The sequence below is a fragment of the Gouania willdenowi genome, chromosome 1, assembly GCF_900634775.1.
Source record: "Gouania willdenowi chromosome 1, fGouWil2.1, whole genome shotgun sequence".
NCBI classification, from domain to species: Eukaryota; Metazoa; Chordata; class Actinopteri; order Blenniiformes; family Gobiesocidae; genus Gouania; species Gouania willdenowi.
The window spans coordinates 44,349,894-44,371,965 of record NC_041044.1 but is presented as its reverse complement, the minus strand read 5'-3'; the positions used below and the strand labels follow the sequence as shown (position 1 = coordinate 44,371,965).

Genomic DNA, 22,072 nt, shown 5'->3' with positions numbered 1-22,072 from the left:
TGAATTATCTTTGAAACGATATATCACACGTCTATGTTCCCATAAGTTTGGAAATTACCGGAAATGGGGGGTGGGCTCCTGGACCCCCTACCCTATTTCAAAAAAGGGCTCTGAGCGTCTCATCATAATCATTCGTAGAGTATTCATACCAAACTGAATTCTTATCTAACAAGAACAAATGGAGGAGTAGTCATTTGAAAATGGCCCCTGTGACACTTACGACGTAAAGGGCCCCATTTATATATTGGCATGTGCCAATGATTGGGTACCACCAACTGTCGTAATCATAGCTACCAAATTTCAACTCGATCCATTCACGAATAACAGAGTAGTGATTTTAACTAGTGTAAACAACAACAACAACAACAAGAAGGACAAAGTGAGGGCGTATTGAGTCTGGTAGCCCCGCCTAATAAAAGCTTAACCGTATTTAATTGATTGCATTTTTATCCCCTTGATTTTGTTTACTGTGAAGTTGGTCCTAAATTTAATTTCAAATGGCAATAAAAAATTCTTAAAAAGTGTTTAATTTAATTTGACTGAAGCTGTAGGAACCCTGTTTTACAACCGATTATGGATTTTTGACCAAATGATGCCAAAAAAAAAACTTACATACTGCAGCTTTAAATGTACAGGAGTTATGACATTCTACACATACAGAACGAGGACATGCCGCCACAAATATGTGAATGTGTGGGAAACAGTGCATGGTTACAGCCAGTCCATTTACAACAGCTCTAACCTGAGACTGTAGCTCCGCCCCCTGCCGTGTGTGTGCATTAGGCTGATTGTAAAGCTCCACAGCTGGTATTTCTCCAGCTGGCCCCGGGGCTCCTGCGGGGGCCTCCACGCCTCGTATTTACCTCTCCTCGTATTGAAAACCCATTTGTTTGTCCTTCTAATTTACAACGTAGTGATAAATCTGATTTCTTTCACTGCCTTTCTTCTTCTGGTAAGTGGCAGTCAATATCTTGGTGGAGGATTAATTTTCTCTCTCTCTCTCTCTCTCTCTCTCTCTCTCTCTCGTCGCCGTCTTGCAGTTTGTCACTTTTGAAATCCATCAGTGAAACGCGGCGTTCCCCTGACACTTTGACAGCTTCCACCAGCCTCCAATAAGAAGCCATTGTTCCTGGAATAACTGGAGGGAGAATATTGTTGTTTTTTTTGTTTCTCGGGGCGATAACAACGCCATTCATACAGCTGCGTCTCTTCCTGATAGTGCGCATATTGATCACTGTCACTTATCTTAGCAATTGGCTCCGCGCCGCGTTAGGGCGCATCCCTCACATGGCGGGGCTTCCTGTCCACAGGAAACACAGTTTGGTTTTGTTTTTTTCACAATTATGCAATAAAATATGTTTTATTTAATGTTGTAGTTGGACATAAGGGGGGACTTGGATTCAAAAGTAAGAGAAAGGGGGACGAGAGGAAAAACCACTGCTTTAGATGATTTGTTAAATAAATAAATAAAATGTTTCAGGCATTTCCTGCATCTTCATGTAAATTGTTGCATATTTTTGGTGAACTTGGACACATGTTTTTTGAAAATTACACTTTATATTTGCATTGTAGTTCATCAAAGCAGTTCATTAATCACAATGAACTAAATAATTAGTGGCATGTGAATCTAATATTTGGTAAATAGTTGGTTTATATGATTTGTTAAAAAAAACTCCTTTTTTTATGTAAAGTGTTGCATATAACTTCGTTTTTTGGTAAACTTGTGCATATGTTTATGAATTACACTCCATATTTGCATTGTACTTCATCAAATCAGTTTGTTAAACATATTTGTGGTTTTCACAGTAAAAAAAACCAAGAATTTTTCTACTGGGATTTGTTTTTTTGTTTGATTTTAACTCCATTATGTTCATACAGGATGTCAAAATGATCATTTATGTATCGATTCACAGCTGAGGTTGTGCTGAAAACAAACATCGGTTGTTATGATGAGATAGAACAGTAAAATCAAAAGTACTGTAGTTAAAAACAGCCAGTTATACCCTGGACCCATAGGGTTAAAAAAAAAAAAAAGTGTTTCATCTTGTGCCCAGGATGTGAAGCAGTGCATTGTGGGAAGACGTGCCCACTGTTTCCTCTTTGTGTGAGTCGTTCTTTTATTTTTGACTGTGAATCTCCTTCGAAATGAGGAACATTTCCACAGCTTTTCTTTTTTTCTTTTTCTTTTTTAAACGCCTCACACGCCACTTTGAAAACACGCCGTCGCGCTGAAGCTGGAAAACACACACACACACACACACACACACACACACACACACAACAACAACCACCGCGCTTTGATTGTCCAACGCGTAACAACATCTGGACACAAGCGATGCCACCTTCATGGTGTTTTCAAAAGAGCGCCTCAAGTTTGTGATGTCAAACCCTGAGCTGCTGCTGACACACACACACACACACACACACACACACACACACACACACACACACACACACACACACCGTCTCATCTCTGCATCTGATAGAACAAAGCGTGTGATTTCCACAGCCGTGACTCCCAACGCATCTTGGGATAATTTAAGGGTGGAGGTAAAAAACGAAAGTTCACCGTTTGGAATTTACAACTTTCACCAAAACGTAGCCCCAACACTGAATAAACTTTTGTATGTTTAAACGTGAAAAAACTAATCAACAATAAATGATTTTAAGACACAGAGCCAAACTACACAGGATTTTCAATGTTCACGACTGGTGAAATAATGCAAAGTTGGGGTCCTAAAAAAAGAAAATTTGTTTTATATCCTAAAAAATAGTTCTATATTTATGCTATAAACTAAAACTGAGATCTGATTTTTTTCCTTACGTTCCCACGTGCAGTTATGGGTCAATGAAAATAATAAATAAAGTATATTGTTCATATTTCTAGAGCGTGTGAGCCTAGAACCAATGCATATCTATGACTAATCATTAGTGATGTGAACAGTCTATGTTCATAGCTCTAAGCTGATCACATTACAGGGAGTTGTTTACTAAAGGCCCAAACATGTTTCAGACCCAAACACACACACACTTTTTTTTTGACTATTTTGAGGAGCTGACATTAAGGCTGCAACAACAAATCAATAAAATCAATAAAAATTTACTATTAAAAGTGTTGGCAACTAATTTCATTATTGATTTGTTGCATCGCGTCGTGGGATTTATGTCACTGACTGTGACGTTAAAAAAACGGGTACAGTGGAATTGTTGTGCATGTCCCAGAGTCAGATTGGAAAACAATGACAAACAACAACAAATCAGACAGTTTAAGTAAAGGTGCAAAACAAGGAAAGAACAGAAGTTTACAAACAAACAAAAAAGATAAACAATTCACATATATATATATATTACATTGTTGATTATGTTTGGAAAATACATTTACAACATTAAATGTTTTCTCCCATGCTAACAAATTAGAGTTAATGCTAAAATGACATTTGTAAACATCGGTTTTTCACTTATGGAGCTAATAAATCATTGTTAAAACAAAGTAACAAAATCTCCATGTGTCTAGATGCAATTTGTGTATTTTTGTGTTGATAACTGAATTTTTTTCCAGCTGTTTAAAATCCACTTTTAAACGCTAACAGCTGCTGTCTTGCACACATGTGACTAGATCAGTTAGTGAAGCTACAGTTTGTGCCAGAAATTGAGTTCAAGAATGACACCATTTTCATCTTCCTAAACTCTTCTTGTTGCTCAGAATGGCTTGATTAGGTTTATACCTAAAGTTGCCTGGCCCCGACCATTGCTGTGCAGGAGCTATAATGTCTATGGTTTTATGTGCTGATGAATCATCTCCTCTGTTTTAGCGAGTAGCTTCATTATGAGGCTGCACAATGACAATTATTTGGATTCAGGTGTGTTGAAGTCAGGGGAACACCCACGGGAGCCAAACAATGAGATGTGAGCATGCTCAGTACGAATCAACACTGACTGCAGATGAAATCATTAGCAGGGAAAAGTTGGAGTGAAGCACCAAAATAGATTCCACTCCAAAGATGAAATAAAGCAGAAAAAACCTCAGCGTTTTGGCAGAGAAAGACGTTAGCAGGGGATTCTGTGGGCGTCGGCCTCGTCTCACAGGTTAGGACCACGTTTCCTCCTTCTGGACCGCAGACAGACTCTTAGATACGCCACAGAGCGCTGCTAGCGTAGCATTTCACAATGACGACGCCCACACTGCTGCAGACTCACAAAGTTCATTTCAAACCATCAGAGCACAAATAATCCTCTAGAAATCTGGTGACACATAATTACAGGCTCAGCTTTAAAAAAAGAGACACAACGAGTTATTGTTTATTATTTAAGGAGAAAATGTTTCCCAGGCTTTTCATCTCCTGCTCAGATAAGTTTACAAACAAATGATGAGCAGATTAGTTTGTCAAAGTGTGCTGTTTTTGGAAAAAATATTTATCAAAATAACATTTATCAGGCATTTGTTTCAAACCTGAATAAACAAGCCAGGAAATTGTAGACCTTGTTAGAATACTACATTGTTCAGTTCTAGATCCCAGGGACTAGATATTGTTCAAGGATCTGCATGACAGTTAGTGTTGTACTCAAGACCACATTAGACATTAGAATTAGCATTAACTTAGCATTTGCATTAGCATAAGCCTAGCATGAAGCTTAAAATGATCTTAGCATTAGCCTAACATTAGAATTAGTATTAGCTTAGATTAGTCTTAGCTTAGATTAGTCTTAGCTTAGCATTAGCCTAAAATTAACCTAGCAATAACTTAGCATTAGCTTAGCACTAGCCTTACATTAATCTGGCATTAAATTTGCATTATCATTAGAATTAACATTAACTTAACCAAGCAGTAGCCTTGCATGAACTTAGCATTAGAATTAGCATTCGCTGAACCTAGCATTAGCCTAACATTAACCTAGCACTAGCCTTGCATTAGCCTTCCATTAACTTAGCCTGGCATTAGCTTTGCATTAACTTAGCTTTAGCATTCAAATTTGAATCAGCATTAGCTTAGCCTAGCATTAACCTAGCATTAACTAAGTCTTAGCTTAGCATTAGCCTAACAATAACTTAGCACTAGCCTTGCATTATCCTTCTATTAACTTAGCATTAAAACTCTAAATAGCTTAGCCTAGCTGTAGCCTGATATTAGCTTTGCATGAATTTAGCATTAGCATTAAAATTAGCATTAGCTTAACCAAGCGTTAGCCTAACATTAACTTAGCCGTAGCCTTACATTGGCTTACGTTAACTTAGCCTAGCAGTAGCCTGACATTAACTTAGCATTAGCATTCAGATTTAAATTAGCGTCAGCTTAGCCTAGCATTAATCTATCATTAACTGAGCCCTAGCTTCGCACTAGCCTGGCATTAGCAGAGCCTTAGCTTAACCTAGCATTATCTTAGCATTAACCTAGCCTTAGCTTGGCATTAACTTGGCACTAAAATTAGCATTAACTTAGTCTGGCAGTAGCTTAGCATTAGCCTAGCATTAGCTCAGCATTAACTTTTCCAACATGTCATAGCCTATATCTGTGTTTTTCAGCATATTTCAATGTTTTTCATCATATTGTCTTATTATTCCACAAAGGGTTCATATGACAGGCTAGGCTAGCCTAATGTTAGGCTAATGCTAGATTAATGCTCAGCTAATGCTAATTCAACCTCTAATTCCTATTTCTTTTCTTTCCTTTGAAATGAAATAAAAAGTACGAGCTCCTCATCAAACACCTGCACACAGTCCACTTAATTAATAAATATATTAACTATAATCACAGACTGTATGGTGCTCTAATCAAACTAAGATTATGCTAAACGAGCTACGACGCTAGCTGCAGCAGAGTAAAGTTGATGTTTTACTCTCTGTGGAGCTTTTCTGGTTGTGTTCACTTCTTTGATGCTTTGCAGCAGCAGCAGATCTGCTGTTTACTGCCTGATGCTTTATTACTTTTTATGCACATGTTGGATTTCATGGTGTGATATTTATGAAGCTCTTTGTAAACGCAGCAGCTCGAAGAAATAAAACTCTCCTCCTTCACATCCCCAGACTTTGTCCCAACTTATCAACACGTAAAATAATGATTTCTGACATTGATCTGAAGGTCACATGATCAGCATTCATGTCAGCATTAGAATAATGAAAAATCAGAGCATCAACTTAGGTTTTTGTGTATTGTATGTGTTTTTGGAGTCGTTTTAGTGTGTATTTGTTGTCCTCTTATTCATGAGTCATTTTGTGTATTTTTGTTAGATTTTTTAGAGACATTTAGTATAGTTTTCACTAATTTGTGTTTTCTGTTGTTATTGTGTGTGTTTTGGAGTCATTTTGTAAGTTTTGTGCTGTTGTTTTTTTATGTTTTTAGTCATTTTTTGCATATCCTGTGTGTGTGTGTGTGTGTGTTTGCCTGATAATACAGCGCTAGCTTCTTGAAGCTCTTTGTAAGCGCAGCAGCTTGAAGATTCTCTGCAGAAGAAATAAAACTCTCCTCCTTTACATCCTCAGGCTTTGTTCCAACTTATCGACACGTAAAATAAAGATTTCTGACATGAATCTGTCGACTAGACTCCATCGCTCAGCTCTGCGGCGGGAAAACAATAAACTTGTGCACAACTTTGAGTTTGTGTGAGGCTTATGAATGGCCCGCTGCTGTCTCTGCCCCGAAGTCACGACTATATGAGATTAAAGTAGGTGGAAATCAGTCAACCTGCCGCTACCGTCCATCCTGACAATGAGGGGAACACAGGGCCTCACCTCAAACACAGTCACAGCTGGAACATCAGGATCTGAGCACATAAGACGTGACAAAGCTCTCTGCAGGAGGATAGACGGAGCGTTACGGGACAGACCTCAGCAAACAGACGCACTCAGGATGTTTTCTGAGGTTTTATAGCATTTATTAAAACACTAACACTCATACAAATCAAACACCAACATCCAAGCAACAAAAATAACAGAAGAACACACAGAACAAAAACAGAAATACACTAAATTTACTCCATAAAAATACAAAATCACAAAGATTTAAATGTAGTTTGTTTCGGTCCTGGAGAGCCTCTGTCCTGCTCTCCAGGACCAGCCTTAACTATAGAACAGAGATGGACATTTGGGAATTCATTTCACTTTTATTTCATTTTTGATTGTTTTTGTTGTTGTTTTGTGTTTTACCATTGTTTTGGGTGTTTTTTTTCTTATTTGCATGTTTTTGGTGTCATTTTGTTTATTTTTGTTGTTGTTTGTGTGTCCTAGGCATCAGTGAGTTTATTTTTCTGTCATTTTGTGTTTTTTTCGAGTAATTGTTTTGTGTTTACTGTTGGGGGCCGCACTAATTTAGACGACATTCAAGATGAACATGTACACAAAAAACTAGAAATACACACAATTTACTCCATAAACCTTCAAAACATAACATAAAAATACACAAAATCACTTCAAAAGATTTGAATTTGGTTTGTTTTGGTCCTGGAGAGCCTCAGTTCTGCACGATGACGCCATCTTTAGATTCAGGGAAACGTCTGATACGTACAGGACAGGATACTTTAGTGTTGTTTCAACGTTAACATCAAACCAACAGAAACTTGAGAACTTTAGTCATTTTGATAATTCACTTCACTTTTTGTCATTTTTGATTGTTTTTATGGTCATTTTAAGTGTTTTTACCATCATTTTATATGGTATTGTTGTCATTTTGTGTATTTTTCTGTCATTTTGAGAATTTTTGGAGGAATTATTTTGTGTTTACTGTCAGAGGCCTCACTAATTAAGACCGAGGGCCTCATGTGGCCCCCGAGCCACCAGTTGCACATGTTAATTACCAGACGGCTCCTAAAGTGTAAGTTTCTCTCTTTTACTCTCAGCCCAGTCCAGTGAACATATAATTGTGCTGAGTCATTAATAACCTTTTAATATTGATGCGTGTTATTTAAATGGAGGTTAATGACTCAGCGGACCTCATTAAGGCGCGGTCGGGTCAAAGTGAGGCTAGACTCCCTCCACGCTCCGCCTGATTACACTTTTAATAGAGTAGAATGTGGAGAGGCTGGAACACAGAGAGCTGCAGGTGACGTGTGATGATTGCATGTGCTCCCAACTCCCCACACAATGAACAACCAATCAGAGCTCAGCGTCTGACACGGTGTGGAATAATAAATCCTTCCCTCAGAGGCTCCTTATAATGAGTTTGTTCAATCGATCGGTCGTAACGACCCACGGGACGGAAAGGAGTTCAAATACTTAAGTAGATTTTTAAGGTGTTTTAATTCTTTACATCTTACATTCCTACACAAACATCTTTACTTTTATTTTAAGTTAACTTTCATGTAAAACATAAAACATGCTGCGTTGCCAGGTTGGGTTAATGTTGCCTAAATGGGTGTGTTTTTGCGTGGAATCGTCAGCTGTATCTGGTAACGCTGAGTCGCCGTTCACGCTAAAGTTGTAAACATGGTGTTGTGACAAAATCTGTGACCTGATAAAATGGTGGTTCAGGTGGCCTGAAGTCAGTGGTTGTGTTGTAATGTAAATGCATTTTAAGCAAGAAAGTGACCATGTAGAATGTCAGCATTAGCTTAGCATTAGCATTAACCTAGCCTAGCCAATAAATCGTCTGTGAAATGATGCAGAAGATATGATGAAAAATGTTGAAATGGGTTGAAAAACATAATAAAAGTTGTAACATGTAGGAAAAGCTAATGCTAGGTAAATGCTAGGTTGAGCTAATTCGAATTCAAATGCTAATTCTAATGATAATGCTAAGTTAATGTAAGGTTAATACAAGGCTAGTGTTAAGTTAATCCTCGGCTAATGCTAAGCTAGGGTTAAGTTAATGATAGATTAAGCTAATGCTATGCTAATGCTAATTTTAATGTTGGGTTAATGCTAAGATAAAGGTAATTCTAATGTTAAGTTAATGCTAAGACACATTTCACTCACACATTTTCAGAGACCCTCCATTGTGCTACTGACTAAACTTCCTGTAAACTTCAAATTAAGAGCCCTATTTACAAAAGTTTAAAAAAAACTAATGGAAGACAAGAAGAGATGCTTTTATTTTGAAAAGAGGATGTTTTATTTCAGATTTTAGCTTGTTTTGAAGCCTCGTAACTTCTGAGAAATCTCTTCCCGTGAGAATTCTTGTGTATTTTTCTGTCATTTTGTTTTATTTTTGTAACCACGTGCTGATCTTTGCTGAAATGATCAGCTGTGCTTCGGCGTCCGGCCAAAAATAGAAGCTCTGCGTATTTGTTTCAACACAAGCTCTGTCTCCATGATAGTTTTTTGCGAGATAAAAGCAATATTTCTAAAATTCCACAAAGTCTAATGTCTCTTTGAAGGTGTTTCCATTGACGGTTGTTTTAGAGCATGGTAACTCCCGTGAAATTACCTAAAGTGTTTCCACTGTTCGTTAGTGATACGTTTCAATATGGAAACTCTTTAGTGATATTCAAGTGTTTTTTAGTTATTAGTTAGTTATTAGGCCATTAAAGTTGTTTTATCATTTATTTGCGAGTCAAATAATGCTACAGTTGGTGGTACCGAATCATTGACACACACCAATATATGAATGGGGCCCCTTACTACATATGTTCCTGTAATTTCTACGTTTATTGGAACATAGTTGTGTGATATATTGTTTCAAAGGCAATTCAACATAGATTACTATTTTACGTCACACAATTTAATTTCTTTAGTCATTTCACTGAATTCTTGGGAACGTGGTACGTGCTATTTGGAGCGTAAACGTTCCGCGGGCCCGTCCGTAGTTCATCAGAACTTGTTGAACTATTTGGATTTTGCGCATTTCCAAGAGTAATGGAAACACAGCTAGAGACTAGAATGGAAACATATCTGGTCATATGTTGACTGAGCTAGTTTCACTTGTATTGTAGTAAAGTCTGACCTGTAGTATGTGTACTTTTTCTGAGGTAATAAAGGTGAGTATATACTTTGTTCACCTCTTGTTGTTTCATCTCTTTCTCTCCTCCTTAAACACTGTCTCTGTTTCCCTCAAAGTGTCAGAAAAACACTTGTAAAGTTTTCCACTTTCTACGACACTCATCACGTTTACCTTCATCTCTGCTGTTGTCTGGACCTGTTTTCTTCTTTTCCATCCTAACCTCCCTCTCTCTGTCGCTCTGATTTCTCTTCATTTAAACGTCTGACTGAGCGCTGGAACAGAAAAAAAAAAGGTTTCTTAAATTCTGTGTAAAACACGTTTCACTAGCTTGAATTCTCAGTGAGGATGTTTTATATGTGGGCGTGGCCATTTTGGAGATTTCAGCTAATGTGACACTTAATATGTTATTTATACTAATAATATTTATAATGTTAATATATTGTTTAAATACATCATTTTGTAAGTTTGTAGCACATGTTTTGTGTATTGTTGTTTATTTCGTATATTATTGTGCGTTATTGTATTCGTCTTGTGTGTTTGTATATTTTTGTGATTTTTTTATTTCAGAAATTTTGTGTATTTTTCAGTTTTCTGTAATTCTGTGCATTTGCTTTTAAGGAGGCACACATAATTAGACCAAGGGCCGCATGTGGGCCCCCTACCGCCAGTTGTCCATGTCTACTGTACACAGACAGGTTAAAATAAGGGATTAAACACATGTAACACTTCACTGAGGTAAAGTCAGTGTTTACTTAGTAAATCATCAGAAACACAGGGTGTATGAGAGAGACAAAAATGTCACAGAATAATGTTTTTTGGGTCAATAATATCACGTGAACACAACCAATTAACCTAAATGTTTAATAAAAGAATGATGAATCAAAATCTGCCATGTTTCAGCACAAGGACAACGCTAAATCACTGCTAATGTAGCCACAAAGGTCACAAGAACACAAAAACCTAGAAATACTAAAGATTTATAAACTTTTACACCGTAACTCCTCTAATGAATCAGCAGCGCAGCAGTCTCCTCCTCATCCCTTTAAAATCACACTTTAGACGTAGCGTGGGGGCGTGGCCTGACTTTCCCCTCTCTTCCTCACTCACGCTGAGTTTTTACATTTAGTTTTGTGTTTACATTGACATTTCCAGTGATTTTAACTCAATAAAAGCCGCAGCTAAACAATTAAATTGGATGTCTACGGCAAGGGTTCTCAACTTTGGGGTCAGGACCATATTTGCGGTCGCGAGACACTGGGAGGGGTTCACCAGATGCGTTCAAGAAACTAATAATTTGAGCCCATTTTTGATCATTTGTACCATTTTTCTGCAAAACCAAACTTGTCATATTTTAACCTATTCTCATCACTTATTCTTGCCATATTTTTGCTCCTTTTAATGCATTTCCCGACATTACTCCCCTTTATGACACTTCTCCATCAAATGAATGCCTTTTCTACACATTTTTTCTACTTTCCAAACATGTTCAGCACTTATAAACCGTTTCCACCACTTTTTCATTTAGTGTCACATATATTGACCCATTATTGTCACTTTTAACCTTTTCACCTTATTTCATGCTTATTTTTGCCATTTTAACTGCATTCACCATTTGTCATGTCCATTATTTGCCAGTTTAAATTATTTGTTCCAATATTGACACTTTGAACCCATTTAACCCCTTTTTTTCTGACAAATCCTGCCTTTTTTTGTACATTTTTTACAGTCTTTTAAGCTGACAGAAACTATTTTTGCTCACTCACACTCAGTTTTTACATTCAATTTTGTATTTGCAATAAAATTTCTAATGATTTCAACTCATAAAAAGACAGCTGTCCAAATATAATACTCCAAAATAAAAAAAAAATAATAATAATCAAGGTCCAATTAAATAAGTGCTGGTCATAATCTGGGAAGTGTTGGATCTTCCCCAAACTCTGGATAAAGTCAAATTGTTGAGCTGTTCACTGGTTTCTATCGTGTTGATCTTTTAATCTAAACATCAGGAGGATTTAAGGTAAATCAAAGTTAATTTCCAAAGGTGAATCATGTAAGCTCTACATTTCATGGAGGTATAAAACCTGCTCCCAGCTTGAGGTGGAGAACTCACGGTGTGATAATTAAACGCTGATCTTAATGAAACCAGCCCCTCCGGCTCTGTTAGCATTTAGCGCTATAGCTAAAGAAGGCGCCTGCATGGCTAATGAGCAGTAATGAGTGTTTAGGCCTGCAGTGAGCCCAGCGTGGAGCGGTGTTCATCACACAGCTCTAATGAATGTCTCGTCCTCTGTGTCACAAACAGTAAACACGTTTAGTTTAGTTTCTGACTGGAAACAAATGAGTGACGTTTAACGTTTGAGCTTCAGACGAGGAAAACAAGGCATTGATTGGATGTTTCACAGTAAATTAACGGCTGTCATGGACCAAACGCCACTTTGATTAAAGCTGTGTGTGTGTGTGTGTGTGTGTGTGTGTGTGTGTGTGTGTGTGTGTGTGTGTGTGTGTGTGTGTGTGTGTGTGTGTGTGTGTGTGTGTGTGTGTGTGTGTGTGTGTGTGTGTGTGTGTGTGTGTGTGTGTGTGTGTGTGTGTGTGTGTGGCGGCGGCATCAGACCCTAATTTGCACAATAATTGCACAACAAACAGAAAGTGGAAGGAAAGCAATTGTCTGTGTCCAAACTCGTGCACTTTTAATGAAGCCGTGCACGTTTGTGTTTTCATCAAAGTCTGAACGTCCACGTCTACGTAGTTTCATCCTCACACACACTTTTATTATCTGATGTACATTTTAGAAAAGAACATGCGTAGCTTTTAGCAGCACATCAACATTAATGTCAGCATTATAATAGTGATCAATCAGAGCATTAATACATGAAATAACAAAGAGTTTGTGTTTTGTCTTTTTGTGCATTTTTCTGTTATTTTTTGTGTTTTTGTTGTTGTTTTATGAGTTTCTGGAGTCAGTTTGTGTCTTTTTTTTAATATCATTTTGTATATCTTTTGCTCTCCTATTTGTGCTGTAGTTTTGTGTATTTTGTTGTTGTTGTGTTTGTATTTGATTAATTTTGTGCATTGTCTTTTTCAGTACTTTTCTTTTTTGTTTTTGCTCCTTTAGTTATTTATTTCTTGTCTGTATTTTTATTTTATTTTTCTGTATTTTATCTTGGTTTTTTGCTGTTGTTTTGCAAATTTTTCAGTCATTTTGTGTTTTTGAACTGATTCTATGTATCCTTTGACACTTGTATATTCTTTCCTTCTTTTGTCTTTTGGCGTAACTTTTATTTTTGCTGTTTTGTGTATTTTTTGTGCATCTTTCTGTAATTTTCTGTATTTTGTTGTCTCCTTATGTATTTTTAATGTCAATTTATATATCATTTGATGTTTTGTAAAAAAGTTATCCCCTTTTTATTTTTTTTGAGCAACTTTAAGTATTTATTTTGTATTTTGTCTGTATTTTTATTTACTTTTTTGTACTTTTACATGTCTTTCTGTAATTTCCTGTATTTTTGTTGTCGTCTTGTGTGTGTTTTGGATTTATTTTGTTTGTAATTTTTTTCATCTTTTTATGTGTGTTTGTGTAATTGTGAATGTTTTCTGTTGTTGTGTTGGTTTTTGGAGTCCCTTCGTTGATTTTCCTCTTTTTTGTCATTGGCAACTGGGCCATAGGTGGTAAGAGATGAAAACACAAAATCACGCCTAAAATGACAATAATAATGTTGTTCTGAACGCTGATGGACGTGCACACTCCTACTGTGGCCCTCAGATCAAACCATCATATTTTTGTGGCCCTCACTGTGATCAGGATAGAAAGCAGCTCTGCACAGCTTTGCTTAAGAAGCTTTGTTCACACAATGGGTCAAAACTCATTTTGTGTGTGTGTGTGTGTGTGTGTGTGCGTGTCTCTGCTGTGTTATAGATTCTAACATTATCAGTCGTTGTTGTTGAGGTATTTTCTGAGTCATATCCTGATCTTTTGATCCCGTGAGTGTTAAAGTGAAAGTGTTCAATCAGCTGCTGTTGATGAGCTCCATGTTTGAACGTCCGACTCTGCTGTGAACATGATTTGGTCGCAGGCGCTCCATGGAAACGCGGCCCCTCTCTTTCAGCTCTTTTTTCCTTGTTTTTTCTCTCTTTTTTTACAGGATAAATTGGCAGAAAATGAAAAGCAGCAGCTGCTGCAGCTGAACCGATGGAGCCAAGAGTCAGCAGTGATGCTCCCGCTGCCCATCACCGCTCCACAGCAAGCTCTCACTTTAGTTTGGATCCTGGCGGAGTCGCAGCGTGCCAACGACCATCAAGTGCACGTCCATCCCTGAGCTGCTGCTGCACAGCCAGAGCCTCACGTTGGACCAATCAGGAACAATCCGGAACAATCAGGAACAATCAGGTGGGTTCTTCTCTCTCCATGAGCTTCTCAGGGCTTTTCCCACACTGATCTATGCACTAAAACGTACTAATGCTCGTCATGGGGACGATCTAACATTTCACATAAAGACTCTTCAGCATTCAGTGACCACCGCATGTGTCACACACACACAGACGCTGTGTCTGTGTGTGTGTGTAATGATTAGTCAACATAATAATATCAACTACAAAAATTTGTAGACTCAGATTTTACGTCATCGACGCATTGTTTAATCTAGTAAATAAATGATCAAATCCAGCCCCCTGGCCGCTTCCTGCTTTCTTTCTGCTGCAGTGCCTTACATTGACCGCTAGTGTTAGTGGTTCTAGCGTTATTGGGGCTAGCGTTAGTGGTGCTACTGTTAATGGGGCTAGTGTTAATGGGGCTAGTGTTAATGGGGCTAGCGTTAATGGGGCTAGCGTTAATGGGGCTAGCGTTAGTGGTGCTACTGTTAGCGGGGCTACTGTTAGCGGGGCTAGCGTTAGCGGGGCTAGTGTTAGTGGGGCATCTGTGATGCTAATAGTTAATTAATAATATGAATTAATTAATTAACAGCTATTATTTAATCATGTTTATCTGCACTAATCAGTGAGTTAGTGACATTTCTGCTGACACTAGTGTTTAATCTTAACACTGAATTTATTATCAACTATTAATTAGACATTTCTATACTTGTAAGGATTCTTTCAAACAAGATGTTATTATTTATTCTTTTATTTTATGGACTTGATTTAAATAAAAGGAGCTCTGTGATTGGTTTAAACCTCATTACCTCCACAACCTGTAGGCAGGTTAGCTCCAGCTTTTTAAAGTTACTTATTTACTTTTTGTTTATTATTACTACTTTGTTTAGGACAACTTACACTAATTTTATTATGATTTAAATTACATTTTGTGTTAAATATAACAACTACACTACAAATACATGTTTTATGTCACTGTTTTAATTCCTGTGTAAAACATGTTGTCACAGTACAACAGGGACACTTTTAAAATATGAAACAGAAAATAAGTGTGACTAGTTCACTAATCAGAAAAAATAATGGATAGATTAGTGGACTACAAAAATAAGGGTTAGTTGCAGCTCTAGACTGGTTTAGTTGAATGTATGAATGTATTGAGTGTTCTCCATGTGTCACTGACGACACAAACACAAGGTTCTCTACGGTGGAGCAGAGCTGCTGGCAGCAGGAAGTTGGCTCAGCTCGGCCAACGGCAGCAGATTGAATCTCCACACTGGGTCGGCCTCAGAGCATCTGCTGGACCTTTGGCAGTTTGAAAAGGGAGGGGCTTCCTAACGACCCGGCCCCCGGTGGTACACACGGGTGATGTAGATCAGTTAGATTTTCAAACATTCACACCAGAGTTCTGTGGAGCTTTGACAAATCAGCCTTTTTACATATATATATATATATATATGTATATATATATATATACAGTGGTATGCAAAAGTTTTGGCACCCTTGTAAATGTTCATGATTTTCCTTAATAAATCATTGGTTGTTTGGATAACAAATTCCAGTTAAATTTATCATATAGGAGACAAACACAGTGATATTTGAGAAGTGAAATAAAGTTTATTCGATTTACAGAAAGTGTGCTAGAATTATTTAAACAGAATTAGGCATGTGCATAAGTTTAGGCACCCTTGCATCTTATTGATTTTAATACTCTTAGCACTAATTATTGGAACTCAAAATTGTTTTGGTAACCTCAGTGATCCTTGATCTCCATACACAGGTGAATCCAATCATGAGTCAGGGTATTTAAGTAGGAAAATTCTAGGTGTTTCCTCTTTGCATCTTCTCTGATTAGTGGCAACATGGGAGCCTCAAAACACCTCTCAAATGACCTGAAAACAAAGATTATTCAACATCATGGTTTAGGGGAGGGATACAAAAAGCTATCCCAGCGATTTAAGCTTTCAGTTTCAACTGTGAGGAACATTGTGAGGAATTGGAAGACCACAGGCACAGTTCTAGTTAAGGCCCGAAGTGGAAGACCAAGAAAGATCTCCGAAAGGCAGCGGCGCAGGATGGTGAGAACAGTCACAGTCAACCCGCAGACCAGCTCCAAAGACCTACAACATCAGCTTGCTGCAGATGGTGTCACTGTGCTTCGTTCCACTATTCAGCGCACTTTACACAAGGAGATGCTGTATGGAAGAGTAATGAGGAAAAAGCCTTTTCTCTGCACACGCCACAAACGGGGTCGCTTGAGGTATGCTAAAGCACATTTGGACAAGCCAGCTTCATTTTGGAACAAGGTGCTGTGGACTGATGAAACTAAAATAGAGTTATTTGGGCATAACCAGGGGCGTTATGCATGGCAGAAAAAGAACACAGCATTCCAAGAAAAGCACTTGCTACCTACAGTAAAGTTTGGTGGTGGTTCCATCATGCTGTGGGGCTGTGTGTCCAGTGCAGGCACTGGGAATCTTGTTAAAGTTGAGGGGCGCATGGATTCCTCTCAATATCAGCAGATTCTGGAGAACAATGTCCAGGAATCAGTGACAAAGTTGAAGTTGCGCCGGGGCTGGATCTTTCAACAAGACAATGATCCTAAACACTGCTCAAAATCTACTAAGGCATTCATGCAGAGGAACAAGTACAACATCCTGGAATGGCCGTCTCAGTCCCCAGACCTGAATATTATTGAAAATGTATGGTGTGCTTTAAAACGGGCGGTCCATGCTCGGAAACCATCAAACCTGACTGAACTAGAGATGATCTGCAGAGAAGAATGGTCCAAAATACCTCCCACCAGAATCCAGACCCTAAGATCAAGGATCACTGAGGTTACCAAAACAATTTTGAGTTCCAATAATTAGTGCTAAGAGTATTAAAATCAATAAGATGCAAGGGTGCCTAAACTTATGCACATGCCTAATTCTGTTTAAATAATTCTAGCACACTTTCTGTAAATCGAATAAACTTTATTTCACTTCTCAAATATCACTGTGTTTGTCTCCTATATGATAAATTTAACTGGAATTTGTTATCCAAACAACCAATTATTTATTAAGGAAAATCATGAACATTTACAAGGGTGCCCAAACTTTTGCATACCACTGTATATATATATATATATATATATATATCCCCAGGTGGGTCCTGGATCTTCCTGTTCTCAGAACAGCTTTAGACTGTTTTCACATGAGGTTAGTGGTGGAATGGGTGGAGAACAGCTGATAATATGATCTCCTTTGTTTGTCTGGGTTTGTGTTCAGAGAACTACTTCTGATCCGCTCCAAACAGCCTCTGGTGCAGTTCCATGAGTTACCAGTTACTGTAACCAGTTACTGGAGTAGAGACTTCACATAAACCTAAAGTAGAGGTTCTCATTTATGGGTCAAAGCTGTCGTGCTTTTCCTGATTTTAAAGCCCTGGTTTGGGCTGTTGTCGGTTCTTCCTGATTACCCACAATGCCGTGCGCTTTACGTCATCTCTGATCCTTCCTGTGTTTGATCCGCTCTGAGAGCAGTTGTGTTCACGGTGCTACTAATCGCTCTAAACTTTGATTGGAAACGCTCTGAGACCCACAGAAACAATGGCTTTAGAATTCTCCTGTTTGATCCGCTCTAGACTTGGTTGTGTGTTCACATCGACCAAAGGAGGAGGATTATCAGAGCAAACAAACCCTAGAGCCTTTAAAACGCTCTAGGATCTATCGGTGTAAATGCATTTCACACATATAGTCTGGTGGACTCGGTGTGGTTCAGGCGGTGAATCTGCAACATTGTTGTATTTTAATTTTATTCAGTCTGCTTTCACACATTCTATTTGCCAAGCACACCAAACTTCTGACTTCTGTCAGAAAAAGGCATTTTCCAAAGGAAATCCTCAACACTTTGTGTGACTGCTGTGTGCTGCTGCCCTGTCCCTGACAGTTGCACCTATGTTTGGTTCCTCTTCCTATGTTTTCCAAAGTAAATCCTAAAACAAACCCCCCAGAAACGTCATTCAAAATAGCCCATGACCCCACGATCCCACGACCTGCACTAATGTTAATGCACCACATAAACACAGCTGATGCCACTCCCACCTGTCAGCGCTCAGAGGCGTCAAGTCACCGGTAACTCACCGGTGAGGATATATAATGTGTGAAGATGTGAATGTATGAGCAGGTGAAACATAGAGGTGCGCAACCACCGCTGACCATGTGAACTAGGGCCGGGGCAACGCGTCTACATAATGTGCGCACCAATGTGTCGTCCGACCAAAACAAAGATGGCGGTGCCGGAGAATAACTAACGTGAGTGGCTCCTCCGAGTTTCAAAAGTGCAAGGCATTGAAGACGCACTCGTTTGTCAAAGGTATCTGTTTCCCTTGACTCTCGTCCTTTATCCCGGGTGTGACCGGACGGCAGCGAGTCGACGGGACAAGGAGGAAACACCCGCTGTGACATCAGCGCCAGCAGCAGCAACAACAGCCGCACACACGCAATGAGAGAACACATTTACATCCCACTGTGTAACCCTAGTAGTCCGTCCTGATGTTTGTGTGTGTGCTGCCTGCTGGAGCGCCTTTCATTCATAGATCTTGATTATTCAGGTTTTTAAATATGCTTGAAAGTGGTGAAGAAACTTTAAGGATTAATGGTTCGCTTTCGGCAGCTCTAATCAGAATAATCAGTGAGATTATCAGTCACATGGATTCATCAACTGCACTAGTGCAGCTTATTTTTCACAACGGATGAAACAAGTTCAGTTTATTTAGTTTTATTTGATCCCTTAAAAAAAGAAGGAAGCTTTTAAAGCTTTCTGTTTCAGGGTTAGTTTTACGTTCCTGGATTATTAGCCCCCAACGTGCTTTTAGAGCGTCCGCCCTCCCACGTTACGACTCTGAGTTCACGACCGGCCTCACATCGGGCTGAACTTACTTTTAAAAGAATCAGAACCAGTCCCAGTTCCTGCTGACATTATGCAGCTCACACACACACCTGGGAGCCCTCAGCGCTAAGGCCATGCTAATGATGCTAATGATGTGGCCGTTCAACTCTCTCTGACACCCGGGCACCTGCGCAGGGTTTGAATGGAGAGCCTGGGCCGACAGGTCAGGCTTCAAACGGAGTTGTGGGACGTATGAAAAGAGGAGAGGCGTGCTGTGGGGTCAGCCCAGGTGAGACTCAGCAGAGCAGTGAAAGTCAAAGGTGTGATTTAGTTTCTCCTCAGCAGTGTGAAGCTGGGCCCAGGGTTAAATTTACTAGCTCGCTGCTGTGGAAGTAACCACTGTCTTATTAGTGTACAAATCACGGGCCGAGCAAGAGTGTGTGTGAGCTGTAAAAACTGCTCCAGCCGCTCCAATCAGCCTCCGATCAGCGGGTGAAATACAACCTGGGCTCCGCGCTTTTACAACGCTTTGATTAGCGCCTCCTCAATCACCCGGCGGAACATTTTTGAGAGCTTAAAGCAGCAATTACAGTGGAGTCGATCGATAATGACAGGTTTAAAGGGAACCAAATGACTTCTAATGGATTTTAAAAAGTGGCATAAATAACGCACGGCCATTGGCGCGTAATTACCGCAGAGTGCCAGCTGCTGTTTAACCAAATGTATGGAAGAGGAGACGCACGCCGTGTTTTATTAACAAGGAACACGGAGAGGGAGGTTGACCTCTCTTATGCAGCGCACCGGGCGATGAAAGCCATGAGTGACATCAGACACTTAGAGCGTTTACGTCATAGAAAGGGTGAAAACGTTCAGCTGTTCATGGGAAACCAGGGCAGTATGAGCACTGCTTCGATAGTGAACAGGTCCAAAGAAAATGAAACTTAGCAGGATGTTGATGCTGGACCTGGATAGTTTTTAGCTCATACAGAGTTCATACAATGTTATTTATTACTGTATTTTTCAGCATATAGGACGCTATTTATTCATTTCTATGTTGAGAGTGTGGCCAACATGTGTCCAGTGTGTGTGTTTGTAGGAGGCAGGATATTACAGACAGTCCCCCCTACAACAGAATGAATGAACTGTAACAGACACTGAACATCAATATTCACATCATGGAGGAAAAGCTTTGATAACATTACGGATGAGACGTGCACCGTGTGCAGGACGGTGTGTGAGTGGAGGGAGAGAGTTACAGCACAAGTCACACATCTGTTGTTTTTATTTATATATTTATATAAAAAATAAGTTTGCTGTTTAAATAAAAATTAAATACCAATAATAAATTGAAGTTTCTGGACTAGGGAGCGGTGCGCTCGTGTGCATTTATGGTGGAAAAGAGAGAATAAAAAGTATAATAAGATTTCAAATGTAAGATATCTCAGCCAGTTTATAATAGTAGTAAATAATAAATGTCATAAAGTTGTCAAATAAGGTGCTCCTGAGGTGATGGTTCACGGTAAGAAGAACAGAGTGAGGGAGGGCGGTGTGTATCAGTAAAAACAGACCATAAAAAGCTGTAAATGGACTGATATGCAGACGTGGAGCAGTGAGGAGGAGACTTCATGTAGAGATGGAAACTCATCAGTTGAAACTCATCAGAATACACGAAAATACACGGAAACCTCTGTTAAAATAAAAAGTAGAAAGGAGTATAACAGCCCGTTCTGATTGGCCGAGTTGTTTGACGGGCACCCTCATCAGCCAATAGGGTGCAGCCTGTGTGACGTTGCGGGTTTACGTGATATTATTTCTTGAAAATTGCAAAATTAACTAACACAGACAGAGGTGTGTTCAATAGCCTGGAAAATATGGTAATTTAACAATAATAATAACAACAAATACAAAGGTAATCAATTTGTTTTGTTTTTTACATCCATCGATTTAATTAACCCGACATCTTTGAACTTATCGTAGTGTCATTAGTGTTTGTACAATTTAAAATTCTGTTTTTAAAATTTAATAACTCAATGATGTCAAAAGCTCAGCAAAACAAAAAACCTATCTTTTATTAACTAAAATGATTTCAAGAAACCAAAAGTCCTGATGTAAAAGACAGCGTTGTTCCGTTGCAATAATATGGAAGGAGGGCCATCAGCCACCTCACCATTCCCTGAATCACCCTCTCCTGTCTCACAAACTGAGCAAAATGCCACGTCCCAAACTTTTAAAAACTGAGTTTGTTTCACACAACTCCGCTACACTATCAAATTATAACTTTTCTGATACAAAATCTACTTATTTAACCAAGTTTGATGTTTATTTTAATCCTAAAAAGTTGCTTCTACATTCATGGTTCACTTCCAATAAATAAATAATAGTTTAAGTAGAGGCCACTGACTTTGTCTCACGATTAAAGGGTAAAGAATGTGCTCACTTAGAGCTAATGCTTAGTTTAAACTGACTGACAGAGATGAATTAACTGCTTAATAAGTCACAGGATGAGTCAATTCTTCCTCACAGTCTCTCTGTGTTGTCTCTCGTATACAATCAAGTTTTATTTCCGCTGTAGATTTAAGGAGAGGAACAAAAACTTTGTTTTAAATGTAAAAAACAAATTAACAATAAATGAGCCAAGCTGCAATGTCCTCATGTAAGGATTTTCAATATTGACGAGTAGGGATGTAACGATTAATTGTAAGGCAGTTAAAAATCGATTAATAGCTATCACGGTTCACATCAATACTGTGGAAATTGAATCGCAGTACTTTTTTTTAAACAGCAGAGGGCGCTATATACTTATCTTTCTCTTGTCCAAAAGTGTTGGCAGCGGGCAGAATCTGCTACTACTTTCTTTCTGGCCGCCAAGAATATCTGTAATATTACATGAATATCTGTAAAAGTCATGTTTTTCTATTAGTTCTGTCTGCTCGCATAGCATCTCCTCTTCACTGCTAGATTAGCTGCATG

At 38.8% G+C, this 22,072-nt stretch overlaps 1 long non-coding RNA gene across 1 annotated transcript in view; it reads left to right on the top strand.

Moving 5' to 3' along the window:
* LOC114468098 (uncharacterized) overlaps positions 1 to 22,072 on the top strand; it is a 42,297-nt gene that overhangs the window by 14,848 nt on the left and 5,377 nt on the right. The window contains exon 3 of the long non-coding RNA XR_003674614.1: positions 14,009 to 14,253. This is a non-coding gene — a long non-coding RNA (uncharacterized LOC114468098). The remainder of the gene's footprint in view (positions 1 to 14,008; positions 14,254 to 22,072) is intronic.